Source organism: Morone saxatilis, unplaced genomic scaffold (genome assembly GCF_004916995.1).
Source record: "Morone saxatilis isolate NCDOM2014 unplaced genomic scaffold, NCSU_SB_2.0 Contig19, whole genome shotgun sequence".
NCBI lineage: Eukaryota > Metazoa > Chordata > Actinopteri > Moronidae > Morone > Morone saxatilis.
Window position 1 is genome coordinate 15,772,538 of NW_023339751.1, and position 10,936 is coordinate 15,783,473.

The window sequence follows — 10,936 nt, forward strand, 5'->3', positions numbered from 1 at the left end:
TATATATATATATATATACTGGGGACCTGGACGTCACACCATCTAAAAAGGCTTCCTATGCATAACCCGTAAAACTCTTCTCTGGTGATTTATATGCCGTTCACATCTGTGCATGACAACCAAGTTTCTAATTTCACATCGTTCCTAGAATGATCAACAAACACACACACACACACACACACACACACACACACACATAAAAAGCAGCTTGCTCAACATCTCGGGCCGAGACATCCAAGAACACATTACAGTAACGTTGCAGTACATTGACTTTTATAACCTTGATTCCTATTTCACACTGCGTTTCCTCCTGTTCTTCTTTCAAGGACGTTATTACAGACTCTGTCGGCAGCCTGTCCGAAGAGGACAGATTAACATTTAATAACAAGTCCAACAACAGGCAGACTAGAAAAATGGAGGAACATGTGGGCGATTTACTTAATCTTCAAAGGAAAAGATGAAGGATTCTCTAAATATTACATCATTGAGAAAAGCCTGAGAAACAAACGACCATGTTTGAAGATGTCTGGAAAAAGAAGAGAGAATAATGAGCTCTGGTAGTTTATTCATAGTTAAACACACTATTATATTTAGGGTTTGCATTGGCTTTCATGGGTCAAAAAATCTAAATCTGTTACATTTACATTAAAGAACGTCAAAGTGATTGTGTTCAGATTCTCGAACGCTGGGGAATGGCCTTGACATATCACAAAATTGAAACATGACATAAGTTTCTGGTGAGGAGCCTCTCTTTTCAAATGTTGCTCCATGTTGGCTTTACTCAACTAATCAGAACAATGACTACATCTACACAGAGCAGTGTTGGGTATCGCTCTCATACCGTGGTCGAGTGCTTGCACTTAACTGTGAGAGGAAATGTAAGCGGTTCGGAGTTTCAGACAAGACAATAGATGACAAAAGCAGTAGGGCTGAACTATTTTATTATTTTATTCATTGTTTCAGTTCTACAATGCAGACTGTAAGATCGTTAATGCTTTTTATAAGGAGCAGCAAGCACTCAGTAACAGCAACAGGGTACGGTGACTGAACGAATATATATCAGCGATCGGCGAGTCCATGACAGGAAAACCAGCTGTAGAGTATTTTCACATCTAACTGCAGTGAATTAAGGGTTTATATCGACTAGTTTGACGACAGGGAATATAGTAACAAGGTGATTCACTGAGGACGAAGATGGTACAGCACACATGCATGTGCAAATATATAATCAATCTAAGGTTGTTGGACCGACGGTGCCCCAATCAGCAGTAGGCTATTCGTACTTGACAGAAATCCAGCTTTACTAAGACAGTAACTACAACCATAACAAAGTCCACTGGAAGCTTTGCTGTCAAAGATAACATTCAGGTGAGGAGGCTAATGCACATTATACACAACTCACTGACAAACAAAAAGTCAACACTATAGTATTATGTATTATAAATAAAATCGTATTTTCAATCAACAGCAGCAATCACGCTTTTACACCCGCAAGCACAAGCCAACAATCACAAGTCACACTTTCTGGTGTCTTGGGTTACATTTTGAATTAAAGTAGGCCACGTATTGTTGATGTGACTTCTGATAGGTTTTGCAGCCAGTCGCCCTGGCAGCAAATGCAATGCTGCCTACACATTTAACAACATCGCATGCAAACATTGTGGTTTGGTGGGAAATAAATCTCACAGTCAGTAGCCGTCCCTTCAAACAGCTTGTCGTCAAACAGGCCTTTCATGTCAGCCACTGGCTTTATACTACTGGCCAAATTAAATCCCATAGACAGAAGAAAGTATAAAAAAGAAAATAAAACTCAAAAAGATTAAACAACTTCTCAATCTGAACCACAGCTGTGAACTTAGGGACCCTGACAGGGGGCCAAATACAGTCACCTCATCACTTCCACATGGGCAGAGAGGCATTTGGATATTCAGAGTGAAACCGAGCAGACGCAGCGGGCCTAGGTAACACTGTCGGCGTCCTTACGCTCTGATTGACAAAGAGACATAGAGACCGATAAAATTAACTCAAACAAACCTCTAACAACACTGACTGGGCCTTTGTTTTCTGGGAAGATGGTGTCAGAAATCCAATCATAGGAGAATGTCTCTTGGCACTTTTCAGGTCTCACAAGATCTTTCAGGAACAAGAGAAAACACTGAATAGATATTTTACCAGTTTCAAACCTCTAGTGTAAAAGTTCCCACGTCAAATAATTTAACATTAAAGCTTTTGTTCTTAGTGGAAACAGGGGAACAACCTGCGCACATCAAGACAGCCAGCTTGGAGTAGTTAATCAGACAATGTAAAATGAGTAATCAACTGTCTTTATTGTCCTCTTGAGTATTGTGGCACTAACGTCACTGCGAAACAGCTCTTCTTTATGAGAAAGCACAAACAACTCAAAGAAAACAGACCTTTTTCTTTGAACACATCTAACAAAATCTGTACCCAAGATTGCCCTTATTCACGCCCAATCAGCTTCCACCCAGACGCAGGTCTGTGCAGGGGCGTGAACCACAGAGGCCGGCGTGCTTTTGTAAACCTGGGATGTAATCAGGATAATACAAAGAAGAGCAGGAAACAATAGCACAGGGAGAAGAGGTTCCTTCTTCGTGAGTCTAATGAGAGCAGCCGAAAAAAGGTAAACCCTGGGGGAAAACCCTGGAAAGAAAAAAAAAAAAAAAAACCTCTCTCTCAAGCCAAGAGGGAGGGAGCATGAAAGGTCTCCAAATCCATTGTCCCTGACCCTCCCCTTCACACCACAAATTATTTCCCGCCACTCAGAGAGCAGGAACAAAGCCCATCTCCAGCTGCCTGTCTTCTTAGTTGGTTCAAGTGGCTGACTGATGAACTGGCAATGGCAACTCCACTTATCGCCATGACTACACTACAGTCATCGCTGATGTGTTCAAAACGAGGACGACTAGAGGGGCTCGGGCTCTTGATGAGTCAGTTTAACCAAATCTCATCACCACACAACAGCCAGATAATACACCCTTCATTCTGCCAGCGTGGACAATAAGAAATAACATTTTGTTTTCCTGCCCTGAGGCGTGTAGCTGCAGTCAGCTCAGGCAACAGATGGGAAAACTTAACTCCCACTCCAATAAAACAGATGCTCATGTGCGCCCAGCGGTGGGTCGATGCTGCTGTCCCATCAGATGTTCAGTCGAAAAAACAAAGCCACCATTCTGGTTGCGCTCTTCTCCTCTTGCTTCAGGGTCAGCAGAGTCACAAATAGCACAGACACGTGTGAATGGAGCCAGGCCAGGAAACACCCGCTCACTCAGTCAGATAGATCCCTCGTCATTTAGAGGAGTTACAGTAATCCTGTAATACATTTTAGAGTAATACCACAAAACTACCCCCCTTCAAAATCATTCCATTTGTAACCTCAGTGACAAAAAGCACATCCTACAGTAACAACAACGTAAATACTGAGGATCATCATCTAACTGAATTCACTGTTGAGTCACATTTAAAGTAATTCAAACTATATTAGTGAGCTACAGAAACATAGATTGCACGTACCTGTTAAAGCCACACGCGGTTTGAGTCACCACTGACATGTAATATAGCTTTCAGTGGATTTTTCTACTGTCACATCACATCCTGTGATACAGTACCGAACCCACGTGGTTCCTCTGAAAACGTCTTCAAAGTTGCCTGTCACACACGTGCTCTCCCGCAGGCAGCCACATGATTTATCACCAGGTTGTGCTGAGATTAATATTTATATATATATTTTTTTTAAAATATATATAATTAAATATGAAACGTCATTAAAAGCTGCTTCCCATAGAAACATACAATATTGAACACATTTCACAGACATTATTTAAACTCCAAAATGTATAAGTTACACGAAGTGAGGCAGAAATGTGAGGAAGCAAATGAGGTCACTTCAGCAGCTGTTTGTCAGTGAAAAACGTAACTTTACAAACCACTTTTACTCTCCATGTTTGGCGCTAAATTTAATTTCTAGCTGTACTCAACAAAGGAGGCATGCTGCTGGCGTCCACTAACCAAAACACCGGGACCCGTTGTCTTCCCGGTTGTCTCCCGGGAACAGTAACAGACAGCACAACGAGCCCCAGACGCGTTAAAATGAACTAAATCTCCTCTGACACACACACAGTCGGCAGAAAGCAGACCACCATCTGAAAGTAACGCTCTTTATCAGCAATGTCTCCTTCTGAATAGTCGGACCGCCACCATTGTTCAGAGATAAGCTTCATAATGGGCTGGTAGTAACATTTAGTTAGTTCACACTGCCTCAATCCATCATGCGGGGATGTCCTTACCTTATCATTACAGTCTGTGCAGGCTTGTTGTGTCTGATGCACTCACTCTCAACTCAGAAACAGCGGAATAATGTGGCGTTCAAAGCTCCTTGGGAAAGTCCAAATCCGATACAAGGATGAACGGCGCGGGGGGTCAGTCACTTGAACATAAAGATAAAATAAAGAGATCGACCATGTAACATATTTAAGAGTCTTGGAATGACAAGTCAAACATAACACAAAGTGAATAATCAATTGCATTTTGGAGATAATTAACTTTCCTTAGATTGCATATCATTCAAAAAAAAAAGTATAAGCCAACACACAATAAGCAACATCCTTTTAGTCCTAGTAACTGAGAGAAAAAATCCATACATACATGCAGTAACACTTTGATTTGCAGGTGATTCAACTTCCCTGAACTAGTGATTGTAGCATTGCCGATGGTCCCAAAACGCAGCACTAGAAGGAGGCGACCAGATGGAGGCGGAGGAAATTTGTATTTTAGTGTGAGATGACGTTAAAATGTCATCTACACAAATCTGGATGTGTCTGTCTCTTTGGTTATGAATAAACTCTTTATTGTCACAAACCATAGAAACACGCTCAGATGATGTGATACTTCAAAGGTACAGCGAGCTTCCAGTCACTTATTAGATTATTACCAACTGGCAATAGAGAGATATAACCATCAAAGTTAGATATATTTTGTTTATTCCAAATTTTTGTTGTTATTTGCCCAATAAACACCATTAAATGCAATGCCCCTCTATCACACTATAAATTACTAAATATTGCCACATAGCATTCCTGATCATGTGTTTGCAACAATGGCCCAATATACGCAGAGCAATTAAAGACAAAGATACCATCGTATAACGATACTACATAATATCTGATGGGAAATAATAATCCCATAATCCTGTGTAGTGATAATTATGGTCACTGAAAGCGGTCCGTACAATCAAACTCTTATTTGGGGGGGACACATTTTTTGGCTGCTTGACTTGCTTTGTTGTGTGAAAAAGAAGGCCGCTGGAATGAATTTGCCACTCTGAGTTGCACAATCGAGAAGTCATTTCCTTTCTCAAGCACGATAGAGGTTCGAAAACACCCCAACTACATGCACTCTTTGCCTGTAGCAGCTGGCATCAAATTAGCCTAAATAACTTACTAGAAAATTACAGGCTGTTCGTGTTGTGGTTAGTCATATTTCCCCGGAAGCACAATGGAAATACCCAATAAGTGAGCAAATAACTGATTAACTGTTAAAACACCAGTTTGTTTGAATGTATTGGAGTAAACTGTGTGTAAGAAGCTTATGGAAGAAGCCGTTTTCAAACTGTACCATGAATCATTTACTCTCAGCATTATTCACACTTAACAACAGTGTTTTAATAAATGCAACAACAGCACATGAACTCCAGCTGAAGGTCAACGCTGACTGTGTTTAACTGTCTGACGAATTTAGTCAAGGACAAAACAATACAAGTAAAGGATAAGAAAGACAGAGTGTGCCTGTGGGAGCCTGCATTCACATGACTGTGCTAAAACTGACATTAAGGGCGGGAGTTTTCCATGTGCAAAAAGCAATTTGAAATATCGAATTATTGTCCTCTAAATGAGATTGAACAAATGACTGACAATAGGAAAAACATTGCAGTTAATTGCTGCTATTATGCAACACAATTACCTGCTGTAAATCTGTTTAAAAAGAGACAATCCTCTCTTAGTGCAGCGTGTTTTCTTAAGTGTCTACGAGAACTGACACCAATGTATAATTTCATCATAACACTTCGGTCTGAACCGCCCTGCCGAGGCGTTGTTTATGGTCGGTTTTTGTGCGGCATGTGAGTCTGGACACACTTAGAGTTGGTCTATGCTGTTTGCTCATATAGTCGTGGTAGGTACACAGTCATCCACACCCTGTCTCCCCCCGGTCTAAAAAAAGCTTTCTGTGGTTATGGACAGAAACCATGTGCAAAGGAGCACTAGTCTGTCTGCCTCCTCACAAACACAAACCCAACGAGGAGGGAGCTGAGGACTGAGGGAGCACTGTCTCTCTGTATTTCATTTACAGTGTCAGTGTCTTTATTTCCTCTAGCTGAATATGTATCCCCGCTCTACCCTCCGCGTTCCTCTGAGGCTTGTTTACTGGCTTGCGTAGCCAAAGGGGAAAGTCAGTCAGCAGCTTTTGAGGGCACAGCCTCGACTGAGTTTTTCCACGGAGAAAGGAAAGAAAAAGAGGGAAGCGGTGAAACTGAGACAAGGAAAAAAGAGAGAGGATGGTTTCTACGAGACACCTCCTTCATTGGACCAACACTGAACATCCAGCAGAGATAATAAAAACTGACAAGTCTAGCTCAACAGGTGCATATGTGGTTGAGGTCTTTGACACTAACTGACTTCTGAGGCACCTGTGTCACGATAAATCTGCCAGTAACCAAGAGTTTGGCATGCAAAAGCTGAACAATAAGCCAAATCAACCCGTTAAGAAACCCAATATTTCCCCATTGCAGCTCGTAACAACACACTGTGAACCTGGTGGAAGATTTAATGGCCTTCGTTTTATTGCAAGGTTGTAATTTCTATTGTCACATGTACATCTTATATCAGCAACTCCTTCACTTCCTCCCGACCTCTGACAGTTCCCTCTCATGCCATTTTTAGAACACATGTTCATGAGCAAACAAACATCATACATGTCTAATTCGAGAATATCCTGTGAAGTCTGTGGCATGAGGGAGAGGAGGAGGGCATGACATCAATAGGCTGGAAGTGGCTCTCTGGCCACATACTGAGATTTAAGAGGACAGAGGTAGAAAAGGAATTCCAGTGGATGGCCTCTTCAACCCCTAAATGGCTCAGGAGACACAGAGAGAGTGAAGTAAATCCCATTTGGGATTAGGAATTTTGAGGCCTGGCTCTGTTTTGGAGGATTAAGGTTCGGACTGAAGCAACGAAGACAGGCAAACAAAGAAAAAAACTCCTCGGGGGGAAGTCTGCGAGAGTGAAATCCCTCCTCATCTTTACCTTCGTAGCCCCTTTAAATTCCCAACAGAGTGCGAGTGGTCAGCAAGGGTCATGCACTAGTATGAAATCCCTGTCACGATGGATGATCCACAAATCTGCTGCTGCACAGACAATACATTCCTCGCAATCCGGTGGTACATTTAGGGACAAGAGCTAAGTCTGAGACAGTCCATTATGAGATCTACCACTTTAGTTTAAGTCCAGCAAATTCAAAATTGGCTTTAGTTCCAAAATTCTGCATTTGTGGACACATTCTTCTCAGAAACTATGGAAACCATCCAGAAACAGATTTTTTAATTAATTAATTTTTATTTGTTGAGTTCACTCAGTTCACCCCTTGAATCTCAAGGGAAGAAGCCTCATTTATCAACTATTTGGCATATGCTAAATGTTGACAAAGGCTTAAGTTTTGGGTGCAAACTTATCTTAAGAATGAAGCAACATTGCAAAACACATTTTAGATTTAGTAGTATATAATTTGTAAAGGATTATCACTACATGAATGTCAGATGCCTCCCTTACTATTTTTTAAGGTTCTTCCTCTGTAAATAAAGCCCAATAACATCCTTTGTATCTCCCCATCTAACAATAACCTCATTATGTATTTCAACCAGGACAAACAAGTGTGATCATTCATGAATGCCTTGAAACAAAGTAGGAGTTCACATAAATCATGTTGGCTCATTAAATTTGGGGATTATTCAATGTTAACAAATCAGATTCTGTTCAGCATATGAGGAGGAGGATTATGTGTGCATTCCTTTCATTTCTACATTCCTGTGCTGTTCGCCTGAATTTAACATGCATAGTGACAGTGCTGATGACAGGGTTGGTGTTAAAGGTTAAATCCACACTTAGTTACAGAGGCAGAGCACTGCCGCTGTCTCTGGTGGTTAAAACTTTGGCCACACAACCATTCAAGAGGTTCTCATCATTAATGAAGAAGTTAGGGTCTCACTCCCAGTTATCTTCACTTTTTTTAAAGTATGCCCAGGTGGAAAATTTGAAGAATAAATTGATATTACGTATGTAAATACCACCGTTAAGGCCTCTTAAGTTCCTTTTTCCTCTAAAACCCTGTGTGTGCAGAGCAAAAGATCCTATGTAGGTTTAAATGAGGTTAATTTAGTTCATATTTTATGTATTTGTCTGAATGTTCAATAGATTTTTTTGCATATATGTTATGTTTCCATGTTCCATGTAGTAAGGTCTGAAAAGGACCTAAATGCCAAGTCAGTGGATGCTTTAATTATGGCCTGATTTACTTTATTAATTCCTTTGCTCACTGCAAGTGTTCTGGTCTGTAATGTGCTCTGTATAATATTTATTTATCCTGCATAGAAAACTGTAGCTTTTCACTTTTTGTTCCAGAAATCTATTTAGAAGATTTAATAACACCTCTTTATAGAGCAGGTGTGGGAATGACGCAGGATTAAAGTGCATTGGATTTATTCAGATGAGACAGCTGCGACAGGTTTAATCCCTGGTTGTCACTGTTAGCAGAGACAGAGCTCTTCACAGGATTACATCAAATAATTACTAAATAAAGTCTCACTTCTGTCAGGACAAACACTCTACAGTGCTGTATCTCTGGCTCGTCCAAGTGCTTTTCTCTCTATGTCTGCATGTAATCGGTTAAATGACATTTAAATATAACTACATACATTTTATAATATACATTTTATCCAAAAAGAGAAATTTGGGTTTTGAGAGTTTACTTTATACTTGACTTCCTCAAGGTTGTACGCCAGTTAAGTTCATTCCAGGGTTTCTTCAATTCTCCCCTTTAATGGGAGTTGCTCCTCATCCGAGTCGAGGGTCTCAGGATAGAGGATGATGTATGCTGTACAGATTGTGAATCCCCATAGGGGGTTATATAAATAACACTGATTTGACTTGACATTGTTAAGCTTTGTTGTTCATGTTCTGCTGTATGTCTATTAGTGTGTAATTTAATTGAGAGAAACAAAGAGTCAGATTCCTTGTATGTGTTCACAAGCTTGGCCAATAAAGTTGTAGTTATGACAGTAGACAAGGTTTCAAATACAGATTTTTTTTAAATAAGCTGCTGCAGAATAAGTTTTTGACAAAAGATATTTGCATAGAAGTTATGCAAGGTCATTATGAAAACCTTGAACAACCATCTCCTTTTTAAAGCATGTATTGTTCACCTATTTGGAAAGAATGTCAGTCTTTTAAGAATATTTCCTTCATCCTTTCCAACCAGGAAAACTCGTACCAGCCCAAAGGACCAGTGTGTAGAATTCAGTGCCATCTAGCAATGAACAATTATGACCTCAGTGTGGTGTTCAGGGGTTTCATGTTTGTCAGCTCATTCCTTTGCTGTTCATGCGATGTGCACACTATATGTCAAACCAAAACCAAACCACGTTACCATTCAGCGTACAGTGAGCTCACATGTTTACATAAATGTATGTGGGTTTGCATGCGATCAGATATGTTTTCTTTGCGCATGTATGTTCCAGGGTACATAACATCATCTGTTAAAAGATTTTGGAGTGCTGCCATTACAATGTTTTCTATGGCGTGGTTATGTCCATTCAACATCCTGTTTGCCCATTTGAAATCCATTACTCAATTGTTCTCTCTCTATTGCTGCGTGAGACGGCACCCGTGATATTTTCCACTCTTGCTGATACTAGACCACCTCTTGTTTGCTTGACTCTCTGGATGCTGGAGGCCATCTGTTGAAGCCATCAGATCCACAAAGACAATACTCAAGGTTGTTATTGTTGAAGAAAACTTAATCAGAAAAAGAATTAGTTGAGAAATACAATGTTTTTACTTTTCTTCCAGATGTTAGGGGTCAGTTAGCCCGCTGGAGGAGACCTTGTTAAAAACTATTCGCACTTTTAATATGGACTATACTTCAGTAGCTCCAATGAAAAATGTGGATTATCCAGAATGAGGGGGACACTGAATAAAACTGTTGCTGCTCAATTTTTATTTTAATTGTAATGTAAAGTGGAGGCAGACATGTTAAGACAATATACGATACCACTAGAGGTAAGTTAGTTTGGGTCAACCATTAAAGACTTACTTTATGTTAGGTGTGGTCGGAGGTGTGGTCTGTTTATCTGTAACAACACATTGTTACATTGTACTGAAACAGTCTGGAGTACACTTCTACATCACTGCAGCAAGGTGAGACATTACACCACTGGATGTCAGCAAAAACAAGATTTACAGCTGCTAAGTTAGTTTTTTTAACCGGCTATAATCTATATTTTTTATCACAGTAATGTATCAAATCAAATAACTGTATGAAAACTATGTGACGTTGTGAAAGGGTTAGCTATTTTCGGTATCAGAAGAATCACGAAAATACTACTGGCCCAATTTTCATTAAACTTGATGGAAGGGTTTAGCATGGGCCAAGGAAGAACCCATTCAATTTTGGAGTGGATCCCAAATACCGGGCGGACACATATTATTTTTCATCCTTGTTAACATTGCAAGATAGGTTGATTGTACAACAGCTGTCTCTGGCAAGATGAACTGAATTTGTCACACATGCTCAAACCCGTCGTCGTAATAGACTTTTTCCACACTGATAAGTAAATGGAATTAATTAGTATAATTGGTAACACCTGTGTTTA

At 40.2% G+C, this 10,936-nt stretch overlaps 1 protein-coding gene across 1 annotated transcript in view; it reads right to left on the minus strand.

The window, feature by feature from the left end:
- Positions 1 to 10,936, minus strand: part of slc29a1a (solute carrier family 29 member 1a) — a gene marked incomplete in the record, with an annotated part of 39,787 nt that overhangs the window by 20,426 nt on the left and 8,425 nt on the right. Inside the window, 1 exon segment of the mRNA XM_035663379.1 lies at positions 4,305 to 4,444.